This window comes from Diceros bicornis, chromosome 36 (assembly GCF_020826845.1).
Source record: "Diceros bicornis minor isolate mBicDic1 chromosome 36, mDicBic1.mat.cur, whole genome shotgun sequence".
NCBI lineage: Eukaryota > Metazoa > Chordata > Mammalia > Perissodactyla > Rhinocerotidae > Diceros > Diceros bicornis.
In genome coordinates, this window is record NC_080775.1 from 12111509 (window position 1) to 12129473 (window position 17965).

At 49.7% G+C, this 17965-nt stretch overlaps 1 long non-coding RNA gene across 1 annotated transcript; it reads left to right on the top strand.

The window, feature by feature from the left end:
- Positions 1–16652: 16652 nt before the first annotated feature.
- On the top strand, positions 16653–17756 carry LOC131398945 (uncharacterized). The gene is made up of 3 exons (XR_009217031.1): positions 16653–16845; positions 16980–17007; positions 17717–17756. It is a non-coding gene; the product is annotated as an uncharacterized LOC131398945 (long non-coding RNA).
- The last annotated feature ends 209 nt before the right edge of the window (positions 17757–17965 follow it).

Below are 17965 nucleotides of genomic sequence, written 5' to 3' on the forward strand. Positions count from 1 at the left end.
CAGAGCGCACGGACCCTGGCACGGAGGGGCCAGGGAGCGCAGGACAGAGTGCAGGTGGCTCCCGGTGGGCGGCAGGAGGAGGGACTTGAGCAAGGAGTTATTGGTGCCCACTGTGCGCCGGGCACGAGGCCCCTTTATCCAGGAGGGCACGGGGCCCGTGTGTGAGACCTCGGTCCCCACACCTCCAATCCTGTCCGCGTTCCCCTCTGAAAACGGCTCTCACCTGCTGCCACTACGCTTCATCTGCACCAGGGCCACGCCCCGCTCAGTCCTCACCAGCACTCCTGCCTGGGCCCTCCGCTGTCCCCCATGACCGTCCATTCTCCGCACAACCCCCGCGATCTTTTTCAAAAGGCAAATCCGACACTGTGACTTCCTGCTTCGCATTCACTGGCCGACCATTGCCTTCAGGAGAAAGTGTAGAGCCTTGCTGCACCTGTGGCTCCAGCCTCTTCTCACACCTTGCTTCTTCCAGGTGTGAGGGGGTGGTGGGGGCGGGGGTCCAAGGGGAGGAAGGCTGAGGTCAGAGCAGGCTGCTCCCAGACAGGAAAGGCCCAGGTCCAGGTCTCCCATCGCTCCGCCATGCGCCCAGGCCCTGGTCTCCCTCCCTGGTGGGCGTAGGTGCTGCTGCGGGTGGCTCTCAGGTGGGACTGGAGATTTAGCCCTTCCAGCCTCTTCTGTTCAAGGTGGTCCAGTGTTTGAGACCCAAACCCTTCATGATGGAGAGTGACAAGAACTAGGGAGAGGGTGGACTACCCTGAGCTTCTGAGACCTGTAGAAATGACACAAGTGAGCTGCAGGTAACTAGCCCCACGGTAATCAGAAGAGGGAACACACCTTATTTCCCTGCTGTAACCATGTCAGGGCCAGGAGCCCAGACATCGCGGCCCTCACCATTTAAGAGCCTGGAGCCAGCAAGCTTCCACTCCGAGGGCACTGCTGGGAAGGTGCACCTTTCCTGCCGGGAAGGTGCTGCTGCGTGTCTGCAGTTTGTAAAGGTGAAAACACACCTCCGTTACCTGGGGTCCCCACATCTTGGCTCCTTGTAGCCAAGCAAACAGCACTGGGGCCTCTGACAACTTCTGTTCTGTCAGCACCGGGGCAGCTGAGGGGGTCAGGGCCGCCTGAGCACCCCCTCCTGACCGTCCCCCTACCCCACCCCAGCTGCTTAGCCCTCACCTGCCATGGTCACACCTTCCTAGCTGTGATCACGCTCACCTGTGCTTCCAGGGGCTGCACGACCCCAGGAAGCCAACGTCCTCTGCCAGAGACACCCCAGCCCCTACTGGCCTCTCTGGCTGCACCGGGATGCTGCCTGGACCAAGCATCCCCTGTTCTCACCTACTGTCCACCTACAAGGTTCGAGGGATCAGGTGCACCTTCTCTTGTCCTTCCTTTGTGCTCCTTCTTCCCTGTCCTAAGAACCGTCTCCCCACAAAAGCCCCTTGGCCCAAGGGAAGAGAGGAGGTGAAGAAGTCCATCACTGCCATTGGCATACTCCTGAAATCCATCCTGTCTAGCCTCCACAACCAAAGTCCAGTCAGGCAGTCATTCATTCTGCAACTACTTATTGAGAACCCACGGTGGGCCAGGAGAAAGCAGTGAGCACAGGGAAAAGTTCCGCACTCATGGAGCCTTCCTTCTGCTGAGGGGGACAGTGAGAAAGGTCCTGAGGCGGGAGCAAGCTGGGCGTGTGCCCAGAAAGCAAGGAGCCAAGGGAGGGAGAGAGGGCAGAGCACAGGATTTGGTCAGAGAAGTAGGAGCTCCTACCAGGTGAGAGGGGGAGCCCACAGAAGGTTCTAGCAAAGGGGTCATGTGGTCAAGTGACTGTAACCACTGAGAAGAGCCCAGGGTGGCTTGGACGCAGGCGACAGCAGTAGGAGGTGGTGAGAACCAGTCAGAACCAGCTACCTTTATAGGGCAGAGCTGATTGGGTTTTCTGACAGAGTGCATGTGGGATGTAAGGTAAAGAGAGGAGGTGATGAAGAATCCAAGGGTGGGGCTGCCATCTGGGGAGATGGGAAAGGCTGGGAAGAGCCAGTCCATCCAGGAGACAGGAGTTGGGGACAGCCTGGGGTGATGGGGAGTCGTGTGCTATGGTGGAAGGAAAGTCACCAACCCTCCGCCTCTCCCAGCTATCCTCTCTGAGGCCTGCAGGCTCTGGACCGGTCCTGAGCTGGGGGCTCACGAAATAAACCAGAGACATGGGCTCAGCCAAGCGATAGACGTGCACATTTCAACCTCCTGTTACACAAGACGAACCAGCCCCGCCCCTCCTAGTCTTTGGGCCTTTCTCCCGTTCCTGGGGAGACCATGGGTCCAGGCTTAGTTAAGCCACCCACTTCTGACAATCTTCCAGACCTGGCTAAGCAGGGCCTGGGGTCTCCGGGAAGTTCACCGGCCCTCTGAGTTTATGGAATCCAGTCAGTGTTCCCCCACCCCTCAGGGAGTGTGTCAGTGTGGGGAGGAATGGCAAAGTCCGAAAGGGGCCCCTTAACTCTCCTGCATTTTTAACTCCCACACCCCCTACCCCAGCTCTGCTCAGCTGTCCACCTCACTCTCTGCCCACAGCTGGACCCTCCTCCAGTCACCCTCCAGTTTTCTGGGTGTCTCCTCTCCAGGAATGCCCTCCCTTCCTCGTTTCCCAAGAATTCTATAAACAGTCCGATCTTCTCTTTAAAGGAAAGAAGGTAATAACTAACTGTACCTTATGAAGAACACACTGTCTTAGTTTCCCACAGCTGGGAAATCACCACAAACTGGGTGGCTTTAAACAGCAAAAATTTATCCCTCACAGTTCTCGAGGCCAGAAGTCCAAAACCAAGGAGTCAGCCAGGCCACACTTCCTCTGAGGGCTCTGGGGAAGAACACTTTCTCACCCCTTCCAGCTTCTGGCGGCTCCTGCCCTTCCTTGGCTTGTGGCGGCATCACTCCAGTCCCTGCCTCTGTCTTCACATGGCCTTCTTCTCTGTGTCCGTGTGTCCTTTTCGGTCTCTTATAAGGACACTCTCGTTGGACTTACAGCCCCCCTAATCCAGGATGACCTCATCTCCATCCTTACCTTAGTTACATCTGCAGAGACTCTATTTCCAAATAGGGTCACATTCTGAGGTTCCAGGTGGACATGAATTTGGGGGGACACTATTCAAACCACTACACTTATTATGGGTTTACCTCCATTACCTGATTGGCTTTCTGGGCCATGGTTCTTATCCTCATATCCAACAAGGAAACTGAAGCTCGAAGACATTGAGTGGTTGTTCCAGGCTCACACATGCTGGGACAGCAGCCACTATACTTGCTCGTCCTGTTCTGCTATGCTGTAGCTAAAATGGGGTCCTTCTGGGACTGTATCAACAGCTGGGGAAATGCCCAAGCTCGGCCCAGCTCCCTCAGCCATGGACCCTCCCCAGGTCTATGGTTGACGGAATGAGGATGGGGAGTTTATATAATATTCAACCTAAATTCTGATTATTATATAAACCTGGACAATGGAGAGGCAGAGACCACAGAGAAGCTGGCTCAAAGTGTCCGACCTCCTCAGCTAGCTGGGTAGGATAAAATCCGTGGGAAAGGCTGGGGTCAGAAAGGTCTATTTCTTTGTAGAGGCTAGCAGCGAGGAGAGGGCATTTTGAAAGGTTCCCATCATTCAAACAACCGTGTAGCTCAACCATAGGCAGGGTGCTGTTTTGAGTCCTGGTTTTGAGAAAAAGCTTTAAGCAATGGTCCTTTGAGCTTTAAAGAGGGATCAGTCACCTGGTTTCCGTGCAGAGAACACAGATTCACGGAGAAAGAGAAGCCCCCGGGCCTGCCCTCTGAGAGCCGACGCAGAGAGGGGAGAATAGGCAGAGATGGCCAGGAAATGCATCAAGAACAGCCCACAACGGCAGCTCTGGGGAGCCTCTCGGCTGCATGCAGAAGAAAAGTGAAATTGAGCCAGAACTCTCCATAGGAATGAGCGCTCAAGGACAAAAAGGAATGACATAGCTGGTCAAGAAAAAAATCTGGGGGGCCGGCCCAGTGGCATAGCGGTTAAGTGCACACGCTCTGCTGGGACGGCCTGGAGTTCAGATCCCAGGCGCACACTGATGCATCACTTTTCAAGCCATGCGGTGGCGGCGTCCCATATAAAGTGGAGGAAGATGGGCACGGATGTTAGCACAGTGCCAATTTTCCTCAGCAAAAAGAGGAGAATCGGCAGATGTTAGCTCAGGGCTGATCTTCCTTGCAAAAAAAAAAAAAAAAAAAAGAAAGAAAAAAATCTGGGGAGCTGGCCTGGTGGCGTAGTGGTTAAGTTCGGTGTGCTCCTCTTTGGTGGCTCACGTTCTCTGGTTTGGATCTCAGTCACAGACCTACACCACTCATCAAGCCATGCTGTGGCGGCAACCCACATATGAAAGAGAGGAAGATTAGCACAGATGTTAGTTCAGGGCCAATCTTCCTCACTAGAAGAAAAGAAAAAAATCTGGTAGTAACTATCCGGGCATTTGTTAAGCATTTCTGCTCTTCCTCTGGGTACCCGGGTTCACTTTGAGGAAGAGTCTTGTGTTCTTGGAAAGAAGAATTAGAAGTGGCTCACAGTGACTGCAGCCTGGAGAATGCTTCTGTGCATGGCTGAGCTCGAGGGTGAGCATGAGGGGCTGTGGGTCTGGGACAGCTGCAAGGGTGTGAGGGCATCTGAGCGGCACCCGAGGCCAGCCAGCAGGAACCCCCTGTAGGGGAGGAAGAACCATTCCCCTACCCTCTAGGTCCTTCTGGCTGGTCTAAAAATTAAATTGACATGACACAGAATAACAGGAGAAAATCAAACAAAGTTTAATAACATATATACATGAGAGAAACCCAGGAAAACTGAGTAACTCACCAAAATGGCCAAAGCCACCACCTTAAATACCACCTTCAGCTAAAGACAAAGGAGGATGTTTTGCGTAGTGGTTTGGAACTTTAAAAGGGAGGAAGGCAATTTACATGGAAGTAGAGAAGCAAATGTTTGATAAACAAATGTTTGCTGTGCCATGCAGGGACAACGTGACCCGAGAGAGAGAGACAGAGAGAGAGAGAGAGAACTTTGATAAGAATGGGTTTAGCAAGGACCCTCCCAGTCTACCATACCCAGAGTTCTCTCTGGTGATGGCCTGTCTTAGGACAAGACTTCTATCTTGAAGGCAGTTAGGGGGAAGGTCAAAGTTTCCTCCAAAGTCTTCTGTCCTTAAAAATAATCAAGAGGCTGGCCCAGTGGCATAGTGGTTAAGTTTGCGTGCTCCGCTTTGGTGGCCTGGGGTTCGTGGATTCAGATCCCGGGCACGGACCTATGCACCACTTATCAAGTCATGCTGTGGTGGCATCTCACATATAAAGTATAAGAAGATGGGCACGGATGTCAGCCCAGGGCCAATCTTCCTCAGCAAAAAGAGGAGGATTGGAAACAGATGTTAGCTCAGGGCTAATCTTCCTCAGCAAAAATAATGATGATAATAATAATAATAATCAAGCCAAAGAGACACATTTTGGGGGGAGAGACACAATCCCCCAAGCCCCCAACAGAAATCAGGCTGGGCCGCCAAGCAGCACCTTTCTTGGGCTCCGGTTCTGAAGCACCAAGCAATCTCTTGAGGAAGCCAGACACCACTTCCTGCATTTCCCAAGGGAGGGAAAGCGTTTTTCTAGAGTTACATCACTTTATCTTCTCACAGAACCCTCGCAAGGTCGATCATTTTATTCTGATTTTACAGAGAGGAAACAGAGGTTTCAAAAGTTTAAGTAACGTCCTTAAAGTCGTGTGGCTAATAAGTGGCAGAGTGGGATCTGAGACCCTCTGTGAGACCCCAAATCCCTTGTTGTCCTATTTCTGCCAACTTGTGAAACATTCGCCTCCACTAGGGGGCGTGTGACCAAGGTCCCCACCTTCTTGGTTGGAAACAAAGGGACGGGCTCAGTGACATTCCAGAGGGACTTCAATTTCTTCATGGGGTGTCACGAATTACTTTTTAAAAAATCCCATGCAGAATTTAAATTCATTTCAACCCAAAATAATGGTACCACGAGGTGCTAAAGAAACTGAGGGTGGAGGAATGTTCTGTGATGAGAGACAGCCCCAACCTTGCTGGCTTCATAAATCAGAGCTGGTTGCACGGCTAGATGTTCGACCTGGGTTTTATATTCGCTAAAATTTTGTTGAGGAGGCAATACCCTATTTGATAGATGAGGAAATGGAGCAAGACAGGGAAACTGGGGTCTCTGTTTTCACAGAAAGGGGGTGGCACAGGGCCAGGATTAAAACTAGGAACACCTGATTCCAAACTCCAGCCTTCATGATACGGTCATTCCATGCCCGTTACTCCACTCTCAATGTTGGCTTTAATTCAGCTCAAGGGTAGATCATATATCAAATTAACTTGACTCTGGAATGATAGTAGACACTCAATAAATTATAAAAATGTAGAAATTTGGAGCTGCATAGGACCCTGGAGATTATGGGGCCAGTGGTTCTCAGCCGTTGTGCATATATATATATATATTTTTTTTTTTTTTGGTGAGGAAGATTGTCCCTGAGCCAACATCCGTGCCCTTCTTCCTCTGTTTTGTATGTGGGATGCAGCCACAGCATGGCTTGACGAGCGGTGTGTAGGTCCACGCCTGAGATTTGAAACTGTGAACCCTGGCCCGCCAAAGTGGAGCATATGAACTTAACCACTACACCACCAGGCCGGCCCTGTTGTGCATATTTGAATCACCTGTGGGGCTGTGGGGGGGGGGGGTGGCCAAGTGGATTGGTCTGGGGTGGGCCTGGGCATCAACATATTCTAAAAGCTCCGGATTTTGTAGATGAGGAATCCAAAGCTGGAGATTTTAAGGGATTTTCCTCCGTCAGCGTAGAGCTGTGCAGGGATGACCCGGGGACCCAGACAGACCGTCACTTCAGGCCACGTTCCAGCCCTGCCAGGCAACCCAGGGGTGGAGAAATAATCATCGCAGAGGTCTGGTAAAACTGAGGTATTTGGCATTTTCCTCCAAAGAGCCTTAAAGTTCCCTTGGCCTCAGACCATCCGTGTGAGGAAGGGGGGAGTATCCTTATTGCCCCATTTTACAGATCTGGAAAACTGAAGAGCTGAAAGTTGAAGTCCCAGGAGGCAGTGCAGTCCCGTGTTTCAGAACCCTGGGCGTGGACGCAGACAGCCCTGGTTTCAGCACTGGCTCTGAGCTCACTAGCTGTGTGATCTGGCGCATATCACTGGCCCTCTCTGAGCTTCGGGTTCCTCGTTTGTTAAGTGGGGAAGCAAGAGTCCTGTGAGCGTTTGTGGGCCTGGCCTGTTGTGAGCACTCCGTAAGCAGAATCTATTAGGTCCAAGTGCTCCCCAATCACTGTGTCAGTTCCTGTGCAGCAGGACGAGGATCATAGAAGATTTACTAGGGAGAAATCAGAGAAGTCAAACAACTTGCCCAAGATCACACAGCAAGTCGGGGGGCGGGTCTGGGACTACAACACAGACCTAGGGACTCCCACGCAGCCCGTGGGCCTTCCACAAATGCTCGGGGCACAGATGCTCTCCCTGGGCCCTGTTCGAACTTCTAACGTGCTGCTTCACGACACTGGAAAATCAGCTCCTTGTTAGAACCCCTGTGGGGTGAGCACATGAAAGGGAAGAGGAATCCACGGGCCCTGCAGCCTCCACAATAAACTCAGGCCCCCGGAAGAAAAGTAATTAAAGTCATGAATCCTGGAAACAGTGGCTGCATTGTGCACTCACATTAGCTCGGCCCCACATGACTTTCTCCACGGGGCCACAGGACAGAAAAGGACTGATTTGCAAACGAGGGAGCACAAACTGCTTAGCTTCTGATTTACAGTCTGATGAGGGGCCATCCATCACTTTTATGGGGAGATAATCACCTATGATCACCAGGAGCAGCAGTCCGAGCCACCACAGGCCCACCCAGCCCAGCTGGCCCTTGGGAAAGGCCGCGATGGGAACCTCTGGAATCAGCGAGAACGGGACAAAGGCCACCAGGGAAATGGAAAAAAAAACTCCTCTCTCCCATTCCCCACGCATCTGTCTTCCAATAAGATTTGCTCATGCTGAATTCATTTCCCCTTACAAGAGACAGCCAGAGGCCGTGGAAAGAAGTTGGGAGATCTGTCAACAGAGCAGCCCTCAGGAGAGTAACCACTCTGTTCCCAGAGTGGAGAGTTTAAGAGGCAAACCAAGTGTGAGGCACAGCCCCTGCTCTCTGGCTGTGTGACCTGGAGCACGCCCCTTGCCCTCTCTGGACCTCGCTACCTCCTTTATAAAGTGACTCGGTTAGACCAAGCTCTGACGCTCCATGACTCTGAGGCCCATGGCAGGAGAGCCAGGTGCTCCAGAGCAGGGCTGGCTGCTGTCCGGGCTGGGCCCTCCACTCCAGAGCAAGGACAGGCACCTGTGGCTTCCACCCAGCCCCCAAGGGGCAGGAGGACAAGACCATCACATTCCCCTGGGAAATTTCCTTTAGAAACTGGGCCTATTTTGACCTGTGTCAAAACTGACCATAGTGGAGACATTTTAACGTGGAGTGGGAGCTGCCTTTCCAGAGAAACTGCTTTGCTGTCTTGAACCTTGGGCTGGGCCCAACCTTTGGACTGGCCCAAAATGACAACTGTTTTCCAAGCAATTGTTTGAGAAGTCAGCAGGAGAATGGACATCCTGATCACAAAAACTGAGGCTGGTGGACTTGCTGAAGATGGAATCAACAGTCAATCAATGTTTAGCCAAGACTAGCTCTCTGCCTCCAGAACCAGTGAAAATTCTTTGCGATAAAATCAATCTCCCTTCTTTGCCTTTAAAAACCCCTGGCTTTTACTTCCTAGCGGAACATGTTTTGGGTTTCTACCTGAATCTTTGTGTCCCGAATTGCAATTCTAATCGCCCAAAGAAATATCTGCTGTTTGAATGGTGGTGGATTTTTCCTCGGTTGACACCCGGAAGAGTGGAAAACCACAGAGGACCGTGGATGCCAGCGTGGGGCATTTGCATTCTCCTCTACGGGGAAGTGGGGACTCTATGGGATTTTTGAGAGCAGCGAGACCATCCAGCCTGTGTTTAAGGATAGTTCTAGCGGGGAGACCAGCGGAGAGAAGCCATGGGGGCTGGGGGCCTCTTGGACCCCCTCTTTCAGCCCTATGCATCCCCATTAAATTTGAAAATTGGAGCCTACTTAAAGGCTTATTATTATTATTTTATCTTATTTTTTTTTCTTAGTCTTTTTAAAAGACTTAAAGGCACAAAAAGCAAGGGAGCAAGAGAGCACGAAAATGTGCATCGGGCCAGAGGGAGCTGTATTTGCCAAGCTGAAATCTCTGCTTCTCCTGAATTAGAGGAGCTGAGAAGTCACCCTTCAAAAACTGGCTTTTCAACCAGAAATGCCAACTGCTCGACCTTTTGTGGGAACCGTGCTGCTGGCCCTCTCTGGAGCCTGAGCCCCAGATGGCAAACTGCCCCAACCACACGATTGAAACATCCACTCAGTGCCACCTCCGCCTGTTAATTGCCGCGTGGAGAGTGTTCCGCACTCACCTCTTTATCTGTCTGCTCCAGGAGCAGGCCCCTCGTCGGGGCTCCTCCCGGGAGCCAGGCTGGCTGAGCCGCTGCCCCAAATGCCAGCGCTGGCCACGGCTCCCCTCCTGCTTCCAGCAGTGGCATCTGCCTCTCTGTCTGACTCCAGGCTTGCTCCTCGCCTGGCTCTGCTCCTGACAGCGCAGAGCAGAGGAACAGCTTGGGAACCTGCAGGTGCTGGCAGCTCCCGGAGTTGGACCCCCAAGCACGGTGGCCTGCTCTTCTGTTCCGCTGCCCTGGCGTGGTCTGAAAGCAGAGGGCAGCGAGGTGTGGCCGCCAGGGGACTCAGGTGATCCTGGGTGCTCTGTGCCCACACTGGATCTCAGCCCCACATGGACAGGGAGGGGGAACCCCTGGAGATGAGGCTTCTCATAATGGAGGACTGTGATACTGTGATTTACAATAAGAAATATATATTTGGTCTTCAACCCAGTTCCTGGCTCAGAGCTCCAAAAACGCTTGGAATTTCCTAAGAGATGAGAACGATAAAGGTGTCTTTGTTATGTTAATGAGGTTACTTGTGGAAAGCCCCTAGGTCACCCAAGGACCTGGTTGCCAGGGGAACTAATCTAGTGAACAGAACTTCAATCCCACCCCCAGACCACTGGGGAGGGGAGAGGGTCTGGAGATTGAGTTCAATCGCCAATGGCCAATGAGTTAATCAATCGTGCCTAAGTAGAAGCCTCCATAAAAACCCAAAAGGATGAGTCTGGAGTTGGAGTTCGGGTTGGTAACCAGGTGGAGGTGCTGAGAGAGTGGCGCACCTGCAGAGAAAACGGAAGCTCCGTGCCCGTTGCCCATGCCTTGCCCTATGCATCTCTTCCATTGGGCTGGTCCTGAGATATCCTTTTATAATAACCGGTGATTAGCAAGTAAACTGTATTCCTGAGTTCTGTGAGCCGTTCTAGTAAATTAATTGAACCTGAAAAGCAGGTCATGGGGACCTCCAATCTATAGCTGGTTGGTCAGAGGCACAGAGGACAACCTGGACTTGTGATTGGCATCTGAAGCATGTATGTGAGGGGGCCAGTCATGTGGTACTGAGCCCTTAAGCTGTGGGATCTGACACTATCTCCAGGTAAATACTGTGAGAACTGGGTTAATTGCTTGGTGGTGTGGGAAAAACCACACATCAGAATTGGTGTCAGAATTATAGGAGATTATTTCATCAGGAGAAGAGGAAATAAAAGGGACAGACCGCCAGTTTCTCATGAGAACTGTCGTCACTGTAGGAGGGATCCAAGTGACTCTGTATTGACCCCAAGAGGTCAAACCAGGACCTCAGGGTAGAAGCAACAGAAAGGCAAATTTCATTTTGATAAAGGAAAGAAATGTTCAACACAGGTGTGTGGGCTGCCTCTGGAGATGGCATATTCCCCCACGAAGGTGTTGTAGAGGAGGCCAGGCACCAATGACAGGGGTGTGGGAAGGCTGGACTCCACCTCTTTAGGAGTCTTCGGGTGCTGCACCAGCCCAGGAATTGTGCCTGTCTGCAGGGTGGAGAGGAGGGCAAGAGCACTGGCTGGAGAGTCAGATGGGATGGGATTTCACTCCCATTTCTGCCACTAATGTGTTGACAGTAGGATTTGGCGAGTCACTTAACCACTCTGAGCCTCAGGCTTCTCATTTGTAAAATGGCAGGTCTCAGAGAAGACCACCTCTGAGTCTTTTCTCATCTTTAGTGTGGCCATGCTGCCTGGCCCCAACCCTCACCCCTCTCCTATGGCCAGAGAGGGGCTGAGCATGGGCCTTTCAGAGCCCAATTAATGGAAGAAGACTTCACAAGGTAACTCAAAGTCAGGAAGTTGGGGAGGGGTGTTGTAGAGAACTTTTTATAGCATTATAAGGCCAATGTAACGCTAGTAGAAAGGCTCTGAATCTCAAATGTGAAACTGATGAGGACTTGTGGCAGCAATCACTCCTTGCAATTTGAGATGTGTCTGATTGGTTTTAGGAACTTAAAGTAAATAATAGGAAAATGTGACTCAATGAGAGCAGAAAATCACTACCACCAACCCTTCATTCTTCCAAGCAACAGAATGGAAGGTGCGACTGGCTCATGACTGTATCCAGAGGTGGTGAACACTCACAAGACAGCAGAAGAATCCTGAAATGTCTTAAATTCTGGTGGAGGCTGGGGGTGGGGAGTGGAGAAGGAGGAGAAAGGAACTTGGATAAGAGGCGTTAAAAGGGCAGAAAAATTGCGTGGGAAGGAAAGAAATAGCTAGTAAAGCAGAGTGGATGCTAATGTTGGTCAAGGGGATATCTACTTGGGTCATCCCAAAGGTCTGAGCCAAGATGGCCACAGTTTTGGATGCTATAAGGACACAAGATTGCTAGACCAGGATTAGGGGAGGGGGGAGTGTCTAATGCCTAATTTTTCTTCTACCCACCTCGCCCCCCATCTCTGAAGTTTCTATTTCACACCAAAGACCTTAAGATCTATCTGAAAATCCTTGGTGTCTCCTGTGCTCATGTGTGTTCACTTTAGGGGGATAGTGGTCAAGTTGATCACAGCTAAGGGTGTAGAGTAAGTCCCAACCCCCAGCTCCAGTCAACCCAAGCAAGAGAGTCATCTTTAGTGAGGGCTATGAGTCACTTTCAATGGCTGAAAAAACAACAAAGTAGAGTCTTTTGGCTTCTCTCATACCCAATCTTTGCTTCATATCCTGGGTGAAAAAATAAGGAGCATGGGTGACATGAGAAAAGTGGAAGAGGCTACCATCTTGGATCTCTAAACTTGGATATAAGGTCCTGCTGTGCCTGAATCACGTCTAGGTCCCACAAAGCCAGAGGTGGAACCTGCCACACTGTAGAGCTGTTATGGTGTCCAGGGGTGTGCTAAGGACATTGGAATAGCCTCTCAGGATGAGAAGGACTTGGTATGGGCAGCTGGAAAGTTGACTCTGGAGTCTGCTTGGGAGGTGAGAGTGAACGCTCTTCTCTGCTCCAAAATTTTCAAGCAAAGATGTTTTCCAGAAAGGGAGAGATGGGTCTGTTGGAGCAAAAAGTTCTAGGAAAATCCAAGCTAGACTTCTTACCTCTGGCAGAAAGAGGATGAAAAGACCCCTGAGTCAGAGATGAGATTGAAGAGATTTGTGGACCAAGCAGAAAGGAGGCAGAAAGTCTGGGAAAGTTTGTCCAAAGTCTCAGCATGATGCAGCCAAGAGTTTGCTGGAGACATTCAATGTTAACAAATAACCTCAGGCTTCATGAACTGCCTGAGGGCCTTCCAGAATCTTCGAGATTAGTCCAGGTGGAGGAGGAGGAAGTAGAGGCCATAGAAATTTTAAAGAAAGAAAATAATGCTGTAAGCTCAGGTCTTAGAGACTAAAAGAAATGTCACAGAGAGAGGTTAGCAGCTGCCCCAAACAGGGTGGTGGTGGGAAGTTCCAAACCCACCTCCTAGGACAGGGAGCCAGGCCAACTCATGGCTCCATTCTCCCATTTTTGGTTACTACTATATGGATAGGATGGTGTTAAAGTTGAACTGTGTGTAGCCTTTGGTAATGGAGAAGATGCGGGTCAGTCTGAAAATAGGTTAGGGTCACAGGTCAGAACAAGTTGGACCAGGCCTTTGAGTGAGGCTCAAAGCTCCCCCACAGCTCCTGTGCCAAACCCCCTGGCTGGTGGGGCTGGAAGGTGAGACAATTGCATATCAGAGAGGGAAGAGGAGCCTGGCCACGCCAGATGTTAAGTCCCAAGACGATACTCCTTTCTGGTCCTTCCCAAACAGCATCTTGCCCAGGCTCCACTAATAGAGTTCATCCCCTGACACAGGTTGAGGACAGACGCCCCTGTGAGGTGCATCATGATAAGCAAGGAATTCTGGATGTGGCCTGAGGGTGACAGAATTTGTGCCACATCCCAATGGCCCAGGTCGTTGGGACAAATTCTCATCTATTCCCTGTGTTAACCATTATTTCCAGCAACATGGTTGAATCCACATCCAGCAACACTATGTCTTCCGATCTTGGCTTCTCATGCTCACCTCCACAGAGCCTGGGAGGCAGGGCTACATGGTTTCCAACTCAACCCCACTGGTGGGGAAGGTGGGGAGCAGGGCCCAGGAGACTAGACTCCCACAGCTTAAAAGGGTTTGCCTTCCACGGATAGGATGCGGGCTGGGAGAACAGGGAGAAGTCTCGGCTAGTTGCAAGACCCTGGAGAACTTAGAGACCAATAATTTAAGGAACCATATTGAAGAATACTCAATCAATGGCATTATATGGGAATACTCACTTTGGCTAAAGTGCAAAGAAGTGGAAGAAGGTGAGATTTGAAAGTTCAGTTGATACCCGACTGCGGAGAGCCTTGTACACCAGGTTAAGAGGTGGGGCTTTCTCTTGTAAGCAATGGGAAGCAATGGGATTTTGAAGCTGGACAGGGGCAGACAGATTAGTTAGAGTCCAGATGTCTGCTAGTAGCCCTCTTACTCCGTCCAAATGGCCTCTCTTCCACTCTTCCTTTACGTCTCAATTCTTGCCCCAGTCAGCTTTCCAGACCAGCACTTGGCACAGAGAGGGTAGTAAAAAGAATTTCCTGAACACATTAACGGACAGTGTGATGTTTATGAGAATCCAAAGGAAGGGAGCCTCATATGACACAACATTTACAACTACCAATTAAAAAGTCAATAATAAAAAAGAAATTTCATTCAATTATTTCTCTTAGGCAGAGAAAAAAGATCTCTTTGAAATAAATATTTTGATAAGTCGCTGATGGTGAGTGACATAATTATCAGAGACGATCATATGGAAAGTGGGTCTAGTTAAGCCAGTAAGTTTGTTTCCCTGTGGTCTGTGCGGGGTTTTGGTGCAGGTTTGGGCATGGAAATTGGAGCAAAGCTGCTTTGCTCTGCATAAAAGAGAAGAGGACAGCCATCCAGGTCAGGCACTTCCTGAGGACAGAGAGATAGAAAAACACTCAGAAAAGGTTTTAGAGAAGCAAAACACCTAAAGCAGATCTTTAAGTAGTTTGCTGTGATAGAAAGCCCTGTACCTGCCTCCCCGGTGCGAGCTTCCATAAATCCTTCATGGTTCACTACTGCCATTATGTGAAGGAATTCTTTTTGAGTTCTGCTCCCAAGATGGCACAGGATAGAAATGGAGGCTGTTCCCACAAATGCTGGGGCCAGAGGACGAGGGACAGCTGACATCTGACACCAGTAGATAGACAATGGAGTCAGCCATGCTGGACGTGACCTGAAGACATTCTTTAGGAGGAGCTGGGGCCAGAGAGAGGCAGGGCGACAGATATGAAGACAATCATCCCTGGGGGACAGTTGATAGCATCCAATGGCATGTTGATCTGTTAACTACCAATGCCAGCCCTGTTTGCGTCCTTGTTTTTTCCCATTTGTGCAATGATCTTTGATTCTCGCAACTCAGCAGGCCAGCAGGGTGTGGGGAGGGCAGGAAACCCATATGACAAAGACTCAAAGGAAGTTTTGTCATGGAAAAAATAAATAATAATAGGCTTTCACACCCAGCACTGCTCTGGGAACCCAACTGTTCACCCTGTATTTTAAATGTACGTTTACTAAAAAAGAAAAAATGAACTAGATAAAAGCAATTGAAATCCTCCTGGAAAGAAGGCTTCTCCTGCTTGTCCCCAGCTGTCACTTTACCCTACGACTCTCTCGAGCTTGGTACAGCTAGCCACCAAAACGGAAGAGTGTAATTAAAGTGAGACTGGCTGATGCTGTTGCTCAAATTAAACTCCTTAAAAAAATTTTTTTTTCAATAAAGAGAGACCAAACTCAGCATGCCTTAGTCATTACTATAGCACTTTTCTTCCAAAAGGATTAGCAAATATGAACTATAGGGCCTAGAAATTTTGATCCAGCAAAGTGTTTTAAAGGGTTTTGTTTCCTCTCTGTTTCATTAAAATTGCACTACTGTGATTCTCTTCTATACATAAAATAGATACGTACATGCACGCTGTGTTGCTTCTACCCAATGAGGACAATAGGACCCTCTGTAGCAGCTGATAGCTCTTTTAGGATCTGTTGGGGAAAAGCCATATATATGAAAATATAAATGAAAATGGCCCCCATATAGAAATATATAAAAACAAGTGCTTATTTCCATTGCTAGAGTGGTGGTTTTGAACTTGGGAACACAAGAAAAATACATTTATTAGCTCAAAGAAGCAGATCTAGACTTGGGACTATGACTAATGGAGGCCAGAGAAAAGAGCCTAGAGGCCCCTCTCCAAATGGCAGGACCTGAGAGGAACTGAACCCCAGGGCTTTAGAGGAAACCAGGTGTGAAAGACAGCCAATTGTGCAGCCTGGAGCCTTCTGTTCCCAACACTTCCCCTCCCTTTAGGCTCAACGGCTAGAAAGAGAGAGAAGGAAAAAGAGCGGGGAGAGGAGAGGAAGATAGAGGTGAGGGGAGAGAAGGGGAAGGTTGCAGGGTGCCTGGGGTCACAAGTTAGAGAAACCAACTCAAGCCAGCTTAAGAGAAAAGGGGGGTGGATTATAAAGACAGAGGGAGTGATTCATGGAAATCCACTCAGGTGGGCCTCAGAAAGTTCTAGAACAAGAACCTACAAAAACTTCAGAAACTCAGGCCATTCCCAGTCTCTTCCTGTCCCACCCCACTCCTCCCCACACATGGCTTCTCCTGCTTCCTTCCCCACTTTCCAGTCCAGCACCCTCCACTTCTCAGCCCAAACACTGCACACGAAGGCCTCAGGGTTCTTAGGATCATATACGTATGTCCAACACACTCAGCCCTGTGCAGAAGCCAACTGGCCGTCTCTGAATCCCAAGTCCGACTCCCCCAGAGTGAGAATTTGGTTGGCCCATGTAGGAAATCAGAATTTGACACCTCAAGATGTGGCATGTGTCTCTTTGGCATGAGGATTATTTTGGGCTCATTATTTTTTAAAAAACTGCAGACATGGGAAAAGCTCTGAAAACCAAGTAGAAGTTACCCTTTGTAAGAGACATTTACATTTGTAAGAGAAATCTCCATTTGTAAAGATACCTCCAGAGGACCCTCCTAGTAATATTTGAAAATCTGTTCACGTGTTTATTCAGCCAGTCATGCAACAAATATTTACTGGTATATCTTCTAGATACCAGTTAACGTGCTAAGCACTGGACACAGCCATGATCAGGACAAACACAAGTGTCTGCTTTCATAGAACCTTAAAGACTTGCCAGAAACACAGCCACTGAAGAATAATTCTACACATAAGAAGCATTACAAAAGGGAAATTGAGAGTGTGGGAAGAATTTATGAAGGTGAGTCAAAGAAGGCCTCATTGACTAGGTGAAATTTAAACAGACTTAAAGCCTATGTATTAGTTTGCTAGGGCTGCCATAACAAGGTGCCACAAACTGAAGGACGTAAACAACAAAAATTTATTTTCTCACAGTTCTGGAGGCCATAAGTCTGAGATCAAGGTATCAGCAAGGTTGGTTTCTCCTGAGGTTTCTCTCCTTGGCTTGTCGACGGCCATCTTGTCCCCATGTCTTTACATGGTCTTCCCTCTGTGTGTGTCTGTGTCCAACTCACTTTTCTTATAGGGACACAGATTGGATTAAGGCCCACCCTAGTGTCTTCATTTTAACTTAAAAACCCTATTTCCAAATACAGTCACATTCTGAGGTACTGGAGGTTCAGACTTCAAGATATGAATTTGAGGGGGACACATCTCAGCCCATAACAGCCTGTTAGTTGCTAGCCAGGCACCCAATCCCGGAGAGAGTGTTCTAGAAAAAATACAGTTGGAGAAGAGCAAGTATGATCATGAAGGGTCTAACAAGTCAGGTTAAATATTTTAGACTTTATCTTAAAGATAACCCTGAGATCATTGAAAGGTTTCAAGCAGAGGAATGAGCAGACAAACTATATGTTAGAAAGATCATTCCGGTTTCATTGTGGAAAATGAATTGGAGGAACAAGTGTCGGTGTGCAGAGACCAGGTGCTGCTGGCAGTCCAGGTGGCAGATGAAGGTGAGAAGAGAGAGCACCCTAGGTTTGGGGAATTGTTGGGATGTGAACACTACCTGAAACCACGGGAGTGGGGACAGAGGGAGAGGCAGAACAGGGCCCAGGAAGCATTGATACTTGAGGATGAAGAAGAGAAGTCAGTAAAGAACAAGCAGAAAGGCACAAGGAAACCAAGAGAACATGTCATCACCTGAGCCAGGGGACCAGAGTGTTCCCAGAGGGAGTGGTGGACAGGGCAGAATGGTCAGACAAGGGAGGATGGAGAGCAACTGTGGGGTTTCTCCACCCAAAGGCCAGCGGAGCCCTGGGTGGGAGCGGTTTCAGGGAGAGTAGGGTTGAAAGGCAAACTTCCACAGAAAGAGGACGTGGGGGGACAATCCTGACACAGTGGGGCTGGGAACGGGAGGA